Source organism: Mus pahari, chromosome 1 (assembly GCF_900095145.1).
Source record: "Mus pahari chromosome 1, PAHARI_EIJ_v1.1, whole genome shotgun sequence".
Lineage (NCBI taxonomy): Eukaryota > Metazoa > Chordata > Mammalia > Rodentia > Muridae > Mus > Mus pahari.
The window spans coordinates 8765076-8779444 of NC_034590.1; the positions used below are offsets into that span (position 1 = coordinate 8765076).

At 47.4% G+C, this 14369-nt stretch overlaps 1 long non-coding RNA gene across 1 annotated transcript in view; it reads left to right on the top strand.

The window, feature by feature from the left end:
* LOC115063843 overlaps positions 1–14369 on the top strand; it is a 36541-nt gene that overhangs the window by 5364 nt on the left and 16808 nt on the right. Inside the window, exon 2 of the long non-coding RNA XR_003843719.1 lies at positions 4936–5014. This is a non-coding gene — a long non-coding RNA (uncharacterized LOC115063843). The remainder of the gene's footprint in view (positions 1–4935; positions 5015–14369) is intronic.

Genomic DNA, 14369 nt, shown 5'->3' on the forward strand with positions numbered 1-14369 from the left:
TATTTACAGTAGCCAGAAGCTGGAAAGAACCCAGATGTCCCTCAACAGAGGAATGGATACAGAAAATGTGGCACATTTACACAATGGAGTACTACTCAGCTATTAAAAACAATGAATTCCTGAAATTCTTAGGCAAATGACTGGACCTAGAAAATATCATCCTGAGTGAGGTAACCCAATCACAAAAGAACACACATGGTATGCACTCAATGATTAATGGATATTAGCACAAAAGCACTGAATACCTACAAGATACAATTCACAGACCACATGAAGCACAAGAAGAAGGAAGACCAAAGTGTGGGTGCTTGGGTTCTTCTTAGAAGGAGAACAAAATCCGCATGGGAGCAAATATGGAGACAGTGTGGAGCAGAGACAGAAGGAAAGGCCATCCAGAGACTGCCCCACCTGGGGATTCATCCCAGATACAGTCACCAAACTCTGACACTATTGTGGATCCTAAGAAATGCTTGCTGAAAGGAGCCTGATATGGCTGTCTCATGAGAGGCCCTGCCAGAGCCTTTCAAATACACAGTCAGATGCTCACAGTCAACCATTGCACTGAGTTCGGGGTCCCAATGGAGGAGTTAGAGAAAGGACTGAAGGAGCTGCAGGGGTTTGCAACACAGTAGGAAGAACAACAATATCTACCAACCAGAACCCCCAGAGCTCCCTGGGACTAGGTCACCAACCAAGGAGTACACATGGCTCCAGCTGCATATGTAGCAGAGGATGGCCTTAATTAATGGGAGAAGTCCTTGGTCTTATGAAGGCTCAATAGATGCCCCAGTGTAGGGGAATTGAGGGTGGGGAAGGTGGAGTGGGTGGGTGGGTGGAGGAACACCATCATAGAAGCAGGGGGGAGGGGGGATAGGAAGTTTCCAGGAGGGGGCGAAACCCGGGAAAGGGGATAACACTTGAAATGTAAATAAATTTAAAAAATTGCTGTAACCTCAGTAAATCAGCAGGCAGAGGCAGGAGGATCACAATGAGGCTGAAGTCAGCTTGTCTTAAAATGTAAAGGAGGGGCTGTGACTCTAACTGTGGCACAGAGCCTTGCCTGCTGTGTGCAACCCCCCCCCCCCCCGCACAGGAAATGAAGAATAGAGAGCCAGAGAGGGGGAGGGGGAGGGGGATAGGGGAGGGGGAGGGGAAGGGAGAGGGAGAGATGGAGAGGGAGAGATGGAGAGATGGAGAGGGAGAGGAAGAGATGGAGAGGAGGATGGGAAGGGGAAGGGGGGAGAGGGAGGGGAAGGGGAAGGGGGAGGGAGAGTCAGCAGTAGGGTTGGAAGGTAAAAGGATTCAGTGTGACTGGCAATCGCCTCTGATTTTGCCCTTTCTCTTCCAAGGCACCGAGCAGGTAGGCTCTGTCTTTCTGACATTTTTCACCTCTCTTGTAAAACCAGAAGTTCAATTTATCCTCTTTCTAAGCTTCAGATGTCTAGTCTGTGGAGGTTCAGAGTTTAATTACAGGAGGTCCTCTGGGTTCAAAATGGAACTCCATCATTAAGAGTAATGGCAAGTCTTGACTTTATTAATGAATGAAAAGTTTGCTCGATGTAAGTCAGAAGGAATGTACGATAAAAAGATATGATATATTATCATATATCTAGCTGTCAGTAATAAATTAACATTAGCTCTGGATTCTGTACACTTTGCATCCTGAATATATACCTAGAAATACTTCATAATTATAGTTCAGGTCTCAAGAACCATCGTAAATTACTCACCTGTCATTCATTCTCTGTAAGAGCCACCAACCCCTGTTACTTCTGCAGTGCCCTGGCATCTGAAGTCATGGTGCTGGAGTTGGGAAGCTGGCTCAGCAGGTTAAAAGTGTCTATGGTGCAAGTGCAAGGATCTGAGTTTGAATCCCCAGGACCCACAAAAAACTGGGCACCTAGTGTGTCTGCAATCCCAGCACTCCTAGGACAGCATGGGACAGGGGAAGCTCTAGATCTCACAGGCCTAGAGACCCTGTCTTAGATGACATGGGAGGCAGTGGCTAACATCTAAGGTTGTCCTCCGACCTCTGTACCTGGGCCGTGGCACATGTGTGTCCCCATTAATGTTTACACACATATGACACATACACATGGTACACACACACACACACACACACACACACACACACACACACACACACGTCATAAAATCTCTAGTGGTGTGAGGTATGCCCAAGCTGCCCTTGAACTTTTGACTCTCCTGGCTCACTTTCCTGAGCTGGAATGGAACGACAGGTGCATACTCGAAATCTGGATTTACACTTCTGTCTCAGTTTGGGTTTCACTGCTGTGAACAATCACCATGGCCAAGGCAACTCCTATAAGGACAACATTTAACTGGGGCTGGCTTACAGGTGGTTCAGAGGTTCAGTCCATTGTCATCAAGACAGGAAACATGGCAGTGTCTAGACAGGCATGTCCCTGGAGGAGCTGAGAGCTCTACATTTTTATCCAAAGGGGCCCAGGAGAAGACTGTCCTCAAGCAGCTAGGACGAGGGTCTCAAAGCCCATCCCCAACAACAAGGCCACACCTCCTCCAACAAGGCTGGACTGCCTAATAGTGCCACTCCCTGGGCCATTCTTATTCAAATCACCACAACTCTTGAAAAAAAAAAAACCCAAAGATTTACTTATTTTTATTTGATGTGTATGAGTGGTTTGCCCGCTGTGTGTCTATGCACCACATGCATGCCTGGTGCCTCCAGAGGCCAGAGGAGGGTCTCTTGATTCCCTGGAATTAGAGTTATAGATGGTTGTGAGCCTCCAGGTAGGTGCTGGGAATAGAACCTGGGTCCTCTGCAAAACAGCCAGTGTTCTTAACCTCTGAGCCAGCTCTCCAGCCCCTTCATTTATTCCCAAGGAGGTTCTAAATAAGGCAGAAGAATGTGCAGCAGTCATCTACGGCCAGGAAGAGGGGGAGGAAAGCAGAGACCCATTGCCACACCTGCTGCCTGCTCCAGCTGACAGGGGCCTGGCTTGACTGTTTGGATGTAATTAGCTTAGGGAAATCTCCCTGAGGATCCCAGTCATAATAAGTGGAGAGGCTGTGCCATCGAGGCTGAGGTAGGATTTAGTCTAGAGCTCTCCTTGTTGGAGGTTCTGTCTCAAGTGTCTGGTGTAAGGGCATGAATTCAGGGATGAGAATAGCCTAGCTGGACAATGCCCTGGGTTCTATTCCTAGCATTGAAAAAAGCAGAAGAAAGTGGGGTGGGGTGGGGGTGGGGGAGACAGGGAAGAGGAGGAGGAGAAGCATCATCATCATCATCCATGGTAGTGACATCTAGTGGCCTATCTTGGTTGCACAGTCATGCCAAGGAGCACTCCAGTGGGAGGAAGTGAGCCATTTCCCTTGTCCAGCTACAACCCAGGGTGTGACCTTGGGTCCCTGAATCAGTCTAAGAGCTGAGTTTCTGGCAGCGATTCCCCGAACGTGTGACGGTGTGTGGTAGGGATCCAGGAAACCACAGCAGCGGCAGGGAGGGGAGGGGAGGGGGGATGCTTCTGAGGATGACAGGAGGCTCCTTGCTGGCGAGTCTTCATGTGCCATATACTCCAGGCTGCAGCAAAAGGAGGCCCAGCAGGGCTGCACGCTGGAGCAGGGAGCTTGCTTCAGCCAGACTGTCTCTCTGCCTCAATTCGAACTGGTTATTGGCAATTTTTAAGCAATTTTCAGTCGTCTCTGTCAATAAAGCCACTCTCTTCTCTGCAAGGGGAATGAAAATGAGATTTTGAGGTCTCCAAAAGGACTGTCTCCTTTTGCCACTTTATCTGACTGGGAGCCAGGTAGGAGCCCCACTGAGTGGGGGTAGGAGCTATTTGCTATGCCCCAAACCCTGTTGACAGGTAATAGCACCTGCTTCCTGGGAGGGTTGTAATCGGATACTGCTAAATTCTTCCTGGAGAAGGATGCTTTCCTTAGAGCAGAGACCTTTATTGATGAGAGAGGCACAGGAAGAAAATGAAAAGCGGGAGGTGAAGAAAGACACTATAGGGAGAGGTAACTGCCTATCACACCAAGGAAGTCTAGCTGAGGGGTAATCCTGGACTTCAAAATATGTCATTTGTTATTTTGACAGCTCCTCTTGATGTGATAGACTAGGAGGAGCCAGTGGCAGCAGTGACAACAGCCATTGCCAGCCTGAAGTTCTGATTCTTGCTTCTTTTGGTGATTAGGAAAGCTGGTGTGGTGGCGGATGCCAGTCTTCCTGGCTCTTAGAGGGAGCTGAAGTGGAGGATGGTACGTTTGAGGCCAACCTGGGCTACATTATGAGACCCTGCCTTAAAATAAAGAAGCCGTCGTCAAGTCGGTAATCAAGCAAGGTGGTATGGGCCTGTCATCCTGGATACTCAGAAGGCTGAGGCAGGAGGATTGCAAGTTCAAGGCCAACTTGGATAACTTAGTGAGACTTTTGTCTCAAAAATTTGAACAACAAACAAACAAAAAACAAAAAAAACCACCTTAGTGGGAAAGAAAGGTGCTAGGGGCTAGGGGCTAGGGATAGAGTTCAGCAGCAGAGTGCTTGCTTCAGAGTTGGGGGTCCAGGTTCCTTCTCCAGTATTGCAACCAAACTAAACCAAAGAGCTACAACCACAAAACAAACAAACAAACAAACAAACAAACAAACAGATAGCAAGGAAGCTTTAGCCCCTCAGTTTTTCTTTCTTCATGTACCATGATAAAGCAAGCATGGAGAATATTGGAAAAGGGATGGAAATGCACATTAGTGCCCGAGGAAAGTCCAGGGACCAGTTTCCATGCCTTCGCTGGCCTTCTCGTAAGTGCTGACCCGTGTAGGCGGGCCCTGCAGCAATGTGTATTGAGCTGAGCGTGACATACTCAGTACCAGGCACATGGACACCTTCAGGCTTCTCTGAGGAGGTGACCAGGCTCCTGTGACATTCACCTTGCTGACCTGCCCTTCTCCTTCAGCTCCTGTGACATTCACAGAATCACCTTGCAGCGACTGCCTTGTGATCAAGCTCTTGGTAGCAAGAAGCCTCAAAACCAGGTGAGCCTCTCAGGGGCTGGAGAGCTGGCTCAGTTGTTAAGGGCACTTGCTGCTCTTCCAGAAGTCTCAGGTTAGATTCTCAGCATCCACATAGTGGCTCACAACCATCTGTAACACCAGCCCCAGTGGACTGCATGCCCTCTCCTGCCCTCCATGGACCCGGCATCCACACGGTGCACAGACAATACGTGCTGGCAAGACACCCACACACTTAAGATAAAATTAAAAGTATGTACCATCTCTGTGTGTGTGTGTGTGTGTGTGTGTGTGTGTGTGAAGACAAAAGACCAGCATGAAAGCAGGTGTGATATTCTGCAGATCAAGTGCCTGGATGCTGGAGAGTCCTCCGACTGGCATGGAGGGCTCAATGCAGGGACAGGGAGCCAGCTGGAAAGGCATCATGGAGTTGTGGCTGAACCAGGTGGGACCATCTCATGAGGGCTTCGCAGGTGGAGGCTGTGTGCCTGGGGCTCTGCCATGCTTCTTCACACATTTGTATGTGAGCTGCTCCGTCACAAGTCACAGGTGCTGTTGCTGCCTCAGCATCTGTCTACCCTGGTGGGTGGGGGGGAGTGGTTCCCTCTCGGCTCCAGGAGCCTGTCAGTCGTGTTCATTGATATTTCCTCTGGCTGGCAACAGGCTCTTGAATGTAGCTATAGTCAGCGATCGAATGATTTCGCCTAAGCACACCTGCTCCTGGGCGTGGGTTTAGCTAAAGGAGGAGCTCAAGAGCAGTCTTTTGGAGCTGGGTGTGGTGGTATGTGTCTGTTATGCTAGTAGTCGGAGGACTGGGACAGGAGATTTGCAGAGTTTGAGGGCAGCCGAGGTTCCATAGGGAGACCCTGTTTTAATGAACTAATACCTACCTCAAAGAAAGTATTTGGGAGGAGAGTTGGCTTAGGAGAGAGAATAAAGTTGACATCTACTTAGCGACCTAGGTGTCAGTCTTAGTGATGACTCAGGAGTTCTAAGAGTCTAGCCTGTGAAATGGGTTTTACTCTTAGTTTCAGAATCTTCTAGCATGTCCTAGCTGTGTGACTTAGTGTATTACTTAATGTTTTAGCCAGGATTTCATTACTGTGAAGAAACACCATGACCATGGCAACTCTTATAAAGGACAGCATGTAATTGGGGCTGGCTTACAGGTTCAGAGATTCAGTCTGTTATCATCATGATGGGAAGCATGACAGGATCCAGGCAGACATGGTGCTGTAGAAGAAGCTGAGAGTTCTGCATCTTGATTCAAAGGCACCCAAAGGAGACTGTTTTTCACAGGCAGCTAGCAGGAGGCTCCCTTCTACACTGGGTGGAGTTTGAGTGCAGAAGCATCAAAGCCCACCCCCCCACAATGACTCACCTGCTCCAACAAGGTCACTTCCTAATAGTGACACTTCCTATGGGCCAAGCACATTCAAGCCACCACACTTAATCTCTGTCCTTTATTTTATCATATCATGGGGATAATGATACTCAAAGCACTGTTAAAAAGTTTAAAGCCGGACTGGAGAGATGGCTCAGCAATTAAAAGCACTGGCTGTTTCTCTAGAAGTCTGGGATTCAGTTCCTAGTACTCACACGGCAATCTGCTACTGTCTATAACTGCAGGTCCATGGGATACTGTATGCGTATGGTGTGCCCATCCGTTTATGCAGACAGAATACCCATACACCCTAAAAAGTTTCAATGATTTAATATATAGGAGGTACTGACATGACTGATTGATGGGCAGTGATCAATAATTAGTATAATTGCAAAAGAGTCACAGAAGGGTGACCCGAAGTGAAAGGACACCATGAGGTAGCCTATGAGCTTTTGGTGACTGATTGGAAGTAGAGTTGAGAGATGGCCAGCCCCTTGGCTCCTTCAGCATGTCCTGGATGGGAAGCGTTAGTGTGTGGTACACACCAGTGACAGACAGTCGCAGAGCAGACATCAGAGGACACACAGGAGAGGAGATGTGGGCAGAGTCACCCAGCCATTCTGTCCTCAGCTTAGAGCTGTGGTGTGAACTTTGGAGCCAAGTCACATATGACCACCCGGGGCTCAGCCTATTTTTCCTAAGCATGGATTTTTTTTTTTTTTTTTTTTTGGCAACTGAACTCCCCTAACACCCTGCCATTTAGATACATTTTGGTTAAGAAGTCCAGAAGCCTTTGGACTTGGCTCTGACGTGTTGAAAGTGAATAGAATTTGCATGATTTAAGTGACTTACCCAGATCCATACCACTCTCTCTTCAGATTTAAATGTTCGAGGGCTCCAAATGAGATATCTCAGTGGCAACAATGACATCTAGGGGCTGGTTTCTCCAGGTTTCACCCGAGATGTCTGTCCTCTGCTTGGAGAAGTGAGTACACTAACACATTCGACACACAGAATGTTGGCTCAGAGCACAGGAACTTGGTAGGTGGCCAGGGTGACACTCAGGGATCAGTGAAAGAAAGTGGCAGTGGCCTCGGCTATCCCCTAACACCCACTACTTCCTTTCTACTAGGACAATACACTCCATGGTGCCTACTTTTTTCATTTCCCTTCAACCTGCAGTCAGCCGAGCCGCATGGCACCCTTTGTATTCTGTTTGGTTCAAGTCCACTCTGACAGATGGAAGGCCCCATCTTCCCTGTGTGGAAAGGGGCTGAGATTCAGGTTCTATAGCCTTCTCTCTCTGTGTGTGTTCGTTCTTTTAGGAGCTGTGGGGCATGCTTTGGAAGGCTGTATAGTCTCTTCTCCACTGTGTGGCACTGACCATCAGGCTCGTTCTCAGCCCATGGTTTGTTGTCAATAAGTCAGTCAGCTAATAGCATCTACCAAGCACTTTCTGGATACACCGTGTATGTATGATTGCTGTTTGCAGTATTGGGCCTTGAACCCAGGGTCTTGTGCACACCCATCAAGTACTCTATTACTGAGCTGAGCTTGTGTCCTTTTGCTTTTTAAGAATCAAATTCTTCACTGAGCAGTAGTGGGACATGCCTTTAATCCCAGCACTTGGGAGGCAGAGGTAAGTGGATTTCTGAGTTCAAGGCCAGCCTGGACTACAGAGTGAGTTCCAGGACAGCCAGAGCTATACAGAGAACCCCTGCCTGGAAACAAAACAAAACAAAACAAAACACACCAAAAAACCAACCAGCCAACCAACCAACCAACCAACCAACCAAAAAAAGAATCAAGTTCTTTTAAATGGAAGTATAATCAATTTCTCCACTGTGTGGCACTGACCATCAGATGCATTACCATCCGGAGGTTTGTTGTCAATAAGTCAGTCAGCTAATAGCATCCACTGAGTACTTTCTGGACACACTGTGTATGCATGTATGTGAGTATGCATGTGTGTGTGTGTCCATCCTAATGTTTAGGTGTGAGTAAGGAAGGCCTGAAAGGCCATACACATAGGTCCAATTCACAAGAAAACATAGTTTATTTGAAATGTTCCAAACAGGGGCTGGAGAGATGGCTCACTGGTTAAGAGCACTGGCTGCTCTTCCAGAGGATGCAGGTTCAATTCCCAGCACCTACATGGCAGCTCACAACTGTCTGCAACTCCAATTCTAGGGCATCTGACTCCTTCTGGCCTCCATGTGTGCTGTACACATGGAGTATACAAGTAGGCAAAACACTTGTACACAAAGGAAAAATGAGTAAAAATTCAAAAAATTAAAAAGTATTCCAAGCATGCATATTAATAAGAAATAAAGTATTCATGAAAGCATCTGTGAGAGTGTTGGAAAATGCACAAATATTCAGATGCTGTTTAAGGTTCCTCTCAGCAGGCAAAGTTTGTGATTTTTGTGCAGATTAAAATTAACACCCTACTCTACTGATGCATAGTAATATTGGCATCCGCACACGAAACAGAGCTACCATATTGTCTTTCTCTGTGTTAGTTAAAGGGGCAATGCAAACTACTGTCCGGCGCCTTGGGTCCCTGGACAGAACCTTGGTGGCAGTGGCCTCACACGTCTCCCCCAGGATGTCTTCCCTGAATGCCAGCTCTTCTGATTTCCTTTTCAGATTTGTTTTATCTTTAAGTTATGTGTATGTGTGTCTGTCTGTGTGTGGGCATGTGCATGTGTGAGTGCAGGTGCCTGTGGAGGCCAGAAGAGGGTGTCAGATCCTCACCTGGAGCTTGGATCACATGTGGCTGTGAGCTGCCTGATGTGGGTGCTGGGAACGGAAGGTCCTCCAGAAGAGCTGTAAGTGTTCTCAGGAGCCATCTCTCCAGCCCTCTTTTTCTGACTAACCACAGAACCCTTTGCATTTTAACCCTTTGCTACTGCCCTCTCCTTGGGATTTCCTAGTCTGTTTTCCAGTTTCCTGCTGCAGCAACCAGAACATATGGATCTGACACCCAGAAAGCCGTTGCCTTAACCTATGGGATATGTGCATTAGCCTATTTTAAGCTTTCTATTACTGTTGCAAACACTTGAGACCAACTCAAGCAAAGCTTGGTTCATGGTCACTTGGCCCTGTTGCTTTGGGCCTGTGGCCAAGCAGGACATCATGGCAGAAGCATGTGACAAGGCAGAGCTGTTTGCCTTGTGGTGACTGAGAGAAACAAGAAGGGGAGCTTGTGAGTCTAATACCTGTCTTGACATGCTGTTACCCCCTTCTTCCCACTGCATCCCACCCAGCTCCCAAGTCTCCTAATAGCACCAAAGTCCTGTGACCAAACCTTTACTGTGTAGGCCTTTGGAGGACAGGGTATCCAAATTAAAGCAGTAGCCCTTCAGTCTTGTCCTCTTTGGAGGAGCCTGAGCATCTCCAAGTGACATCCTTCAGGGTCCAGCCTGCTGTTACTGGTGCTGGCCAGCCTCAGCTCCATCATGTCTGTCCATCCTCATAGAAGTGTGTTTGGCCTTCCATATGCTTCACTCCCTCGTCCCCCAGTGTGCTTCGCTCAGTCTTTGGGTCTTAACTGAACCACAATTTTTCAGGGGAGCCTTCCTTGTCCTTTCTGACTAGGTTCAATCCCTTAACCCACTCTTCAGGTCTTAGGCCTCATGGCTGTAGCTTCTGTGTGTCTTACTAGATCAGTGTCAACTCCTTTCCATACATGGCTGATCTGAGGCTTTGGGTATGGTGTTCCATCACAGCAATAGTAACCCTAACTAAGACAGCAGATCTCAGTGCTGTGTATGGAAAATTCCAGTATCTTGGGTCACCATATTCATCACAGGTCCTCCTGCCAGTAAACAGCAAGAAGATGAAGAATAAAGGGGGTACTTGATGCAGCCCATTTGCTGTATCACAAGGAAGGAATGTTCATGTCCGTCACTTGAGAATTCTTGTAGTCTAGACCCTTGGCAGATAGTTCAAGAAGTGGGCTTTGACTTTCCACAGCTTTGGATTGGAAAGGCACATTCAACTCTCTCTGGAAAGACTCTAGACCACTTTCTACCTCACTAACTTCACTACAAGTACAGTCTTGATGCTTTGTCTGTAAAGAAGAAATCACCAAGTGATATCCTCACTTGGTGCATATTTATGTGTCTCTCTGTGTATGCCACATGAGAGTGGTGCCTGAGGATGCCAGAGGAAGGCGTCAGATCCCCTGTTTTCAGAGTTACAGGTGGTGGCAATCCACCAGGTATGCATGAATGCTGGGAAGAAGCAGTTCACGTTCTTAAGCACTGGACTATCTCTTTAGCTCTCCCCTCAAAGGTCTGCTTTTATATGTATATTTAAAATATTTTATTTTATTTTTATAGGATTTCATTTTATTTTATGTGAGTGGACATTTGCATGTATGTGCACATAGTCTTGAACTCATGATCCTTCTGCCTCATGTCCTCCTGAGTGTTGAGATGACAGGTATGTGCCACCATACTTGGCTTTCAACAAATAATCACTTAACTGTGTGTGTGTATGTGTGTGTAGGTCAGAAGACAGCTCTCTGGAGCTGGTTCATTTCTTTCACTTTATGGGATCTGGGGATTGAACCCAAGTCATCAGGCCTCCATACTAACACTTCTACCCACTGAGCCATCTTATTGGGCCTTAATAAATATTTCTTGCGTGTGGACCGTGTGGTAGGTGCTGTGTCTGACACTCACAGCCCAGCAATGGAAAGAACAGAATGAATGGCTGCTCTCATGGATCCGAGAGTCTTACCAGGGAGAGAGAAAGAGGTCAGTGAACAGACAGACCAATGCATAGTACAACTTCAGTGCTAAGAAATGGGTTGAAGGTACAGGAGGGCTGGGTGGGGTAGCCCACACCTTTAAACACTTGAAAGGCAGAGGCAGGGAGATATCTGTGAGTTTAAGGCCAGCCTGGTCTACATAGTAATTTCTAGGGTAGGCAGGGCTACATAGAAAGACCCTGTAAAGTAGTGTTCAGGGGAGACTACCTTGAGGTAGACCAGAAGGATAAAATTCAGTGATGAGTTTTCTAGGCTTGGGCTGAGCAGTGGGTAGAACCTGAGCTGAGTATGTTGGAGAAAATGGCCATCGTGGGTTAGAAGGCAAAGGAGAAGGGGTTTTATTTATGGCTGTTGGTGGCGTCCAGAGAGTGGTTCTGCTTTTGCCTCCTTTGTGTTTTCAAAGGATGGTCTTGTAGGGACTGCGTGCAAATCCTTAAGCTCTCGCCTCAGCAGCACCAAGCTCTTGCTGTCTTCCTCAGGTGGGGCCATGTCAAGTGATGCCCCTTTCTCTCCTCCCTGCCCCCCATCAGCCCCACCTTCAGGACTGGGAATCTGGAGCAAACTCTGTGAGACCAGCAAAGAGCTCAGGAGCAAATGGGATTTTAAAGTTGTTAGGGCATTTTGGCATTCAGTCCCCCAAGATGAGCAAAGTGTCTTGTCTGGTAATTGCAATTAATGGCCCTGCTATTCAAGCATATCCGTCAATAAATCTCCTCTAATAACCGATTGGGCACAGTCGTTGCCATAGTTATGTCTCTAAATTGAGCCCAGGGTAGTTGGCCACGGCACTGACCTTACTGGGGTCAGGGCTGCTTCCTGACTGTGTGACTCCATATCCCAGGAATTAAAGCCACCCTTCCAAATGGCTGGCTCCCTGCCAGATGAAAGACAGTCTGAGCTCCTCAGCTTAACTGTCTGGAGATTTCCTGTAAATCTCTTAAATGTGGAATAAAAATCTTTGAAACTCTGGCACACTGTGATGGCTGTAGAACTGTCCACTCCACTTTGCTACAGTACTGGGCATACTGGACAGGGGGACTTCACATCAGATCGGCAACAGCTAATGATAATTGCAGCAGTTATCCTTGGCTAACCAGGGTAGCCCTCACCATAGTTTCCTTAGTCTCCCTTTTCTAGAAAGTTCCTTCCTCCTCCCACAGGCACTGTCTCAAGGAGTCCTTTTATCCCCTCAAGTGTCCCTTTTGGCTCTCCCATGGGTGACCATTCTACAACCCCATAGGTTTGCTGTGCCTACCTATGAGGTTTGCTCAGTTCGCTGAGGATGTAGCCATGGTTTTAGAGTCTGCCCCTGCCCCTTTCCACCTCTCTTGACACACCTTATGTCTTCAGTGAGGCTCAGATTTCTAGAACCATTTTTGAGAACCAAGTTTGCATCACCTGCGCAGGAGGGAGTATTTTGAAAAGTGTCCACATGTACGTTGGGGGTGACAGGTTGGGTGTGGAGGCAAACATGCCTTTGAAGTAGTTTCTTATTTCATGTGCATGTAAAAGTGTTGGAAGGAAGAAAGAGGAAGGAGTAAGAGGAGAAGGAAGAAGGAAGGAAATGAAGGAGGAAGAGTCAGACAATGGACATTCATTTCCTGTCTTCGGCTGGGTTCGGGCTTCCCTTAATCTTCAGAAATTTTCTTTGTTGCTCTCTGGGTTTGCTCTCTGTCTTCCTGCATTGTTTATCTTAGAATGTACGTCCTAGAGTGACGGCTGGCTGTCAGAGAGTGGCAGAGCAGTCAGGCGGTGTGTCCAGGGCTGCTGGGGCACAGAGCTTCCACCAGGGTCCAGCAGGCCTGTCGTGGCCCAGTTTCTGCACCACCTTCCTTTCTGGAAGTGTCTCTGTTCTTGTTTCCTTTCTGTGGCTGTGAGAAAAGAACTCTGAACAAGAACAATGTAGGGAAGAGAAATGGTTATTTCAGCGTACGGGTTACAGTCTACCATTCAGTGAGGCTAGAGCAGAAATTCAGCTTTTCTATACAGCATTGCCTCCCACCAAGTAACTCATTTCACTAAGAAAACACACTGGGAATGCTGTGGACCAGACTCATAGAACTCCACCTGCCTCTGCCTTCCAAGTGCTTGGATTAAAGGCGTGTGTCAGCTTGGCTTTCTTATATAGCCCAGAACCACATGGTTAGGGCAAAATTTTGGGCACAATAGGCTCAAGGTGGATGCCAGGAACCAAACTCAAGTCAGTAATCAAACTGCTGAGCCATCTTTCCAGCCACTAGGTTTCCTCTAACTTTAAATGAGTTAGCTTCAATATGTATGTATGTATGTATGAATGTATGTATGTGTATATATATGAAGACAGTGCCCTTGTAGTTCAAATGGGGCATCAGATCCCCTGGAGCTGGAGTTACAGGCAGTTGTGAGTCACCTGATCTAGGTGCTAGGAACCAAATTTGGGTCCTCTGCAAGAGCAAATCATGCTCTGAACCACTGAGCGGTCTCTCCAGCCTCTGCTTCTAGCTTTCCAAATAACCTCCAAATAATGCAGGGAAGACAACAGGGCTGTTTTAAAAATCGTGCTGGCTTGGTGCGGGGCTAACTCCAATTGTAGCATTTTAAAATTGGTAACAAAAGAGACTCAATCAAAAGAGACTGTGAGTATAGGAGAGTTGGATAGCAGAAATAAATGTTTCTGTGAAATGCTACACACCCGTGGCTTATGAAACTATTCTGTTGGGCATGTGGTGGACTTTGAGCTATTACATAATACCCAATGGAATTTTGGCTTCATTGTTAATGATGTGCCATTGAAAGAAGTCAGAGAAGGATAAAGACATGTTTCAATAAAAGAAGAAAAGGCAATGGAAACCCAGTCAAGATGGGAAGCCAGGAGCCGGAGATGGTCTCTTCACCCCCCCCCCCCAGCCCTTCTGCAGCCATCTCCAATACAGGCTCCTCACTTGTTCACTGTGGCCCTGGGTCCATCTGTGAGACCATATGTATTAGTTCTCTTTGTATCACCATGACCAAAATGCCCGTTGGAAACAAGGAAAAAAACAAAAAACAACCTCCCCCAAAACCCCCCCAAAAAAACCAAAGAAAAAAGACAGGTATGTTTTGGCTCCTGGTTTCAGAGTTCTGTTCATGGTTCCGTGGTTACTTGCACCTGAGAAGAACATCATGGTTGGGAGATCTTGTGGCAGAGAAGAGCTGACATTTGAATCAGGGATGGCAGGAAGAGGAGAGGTGGGGGT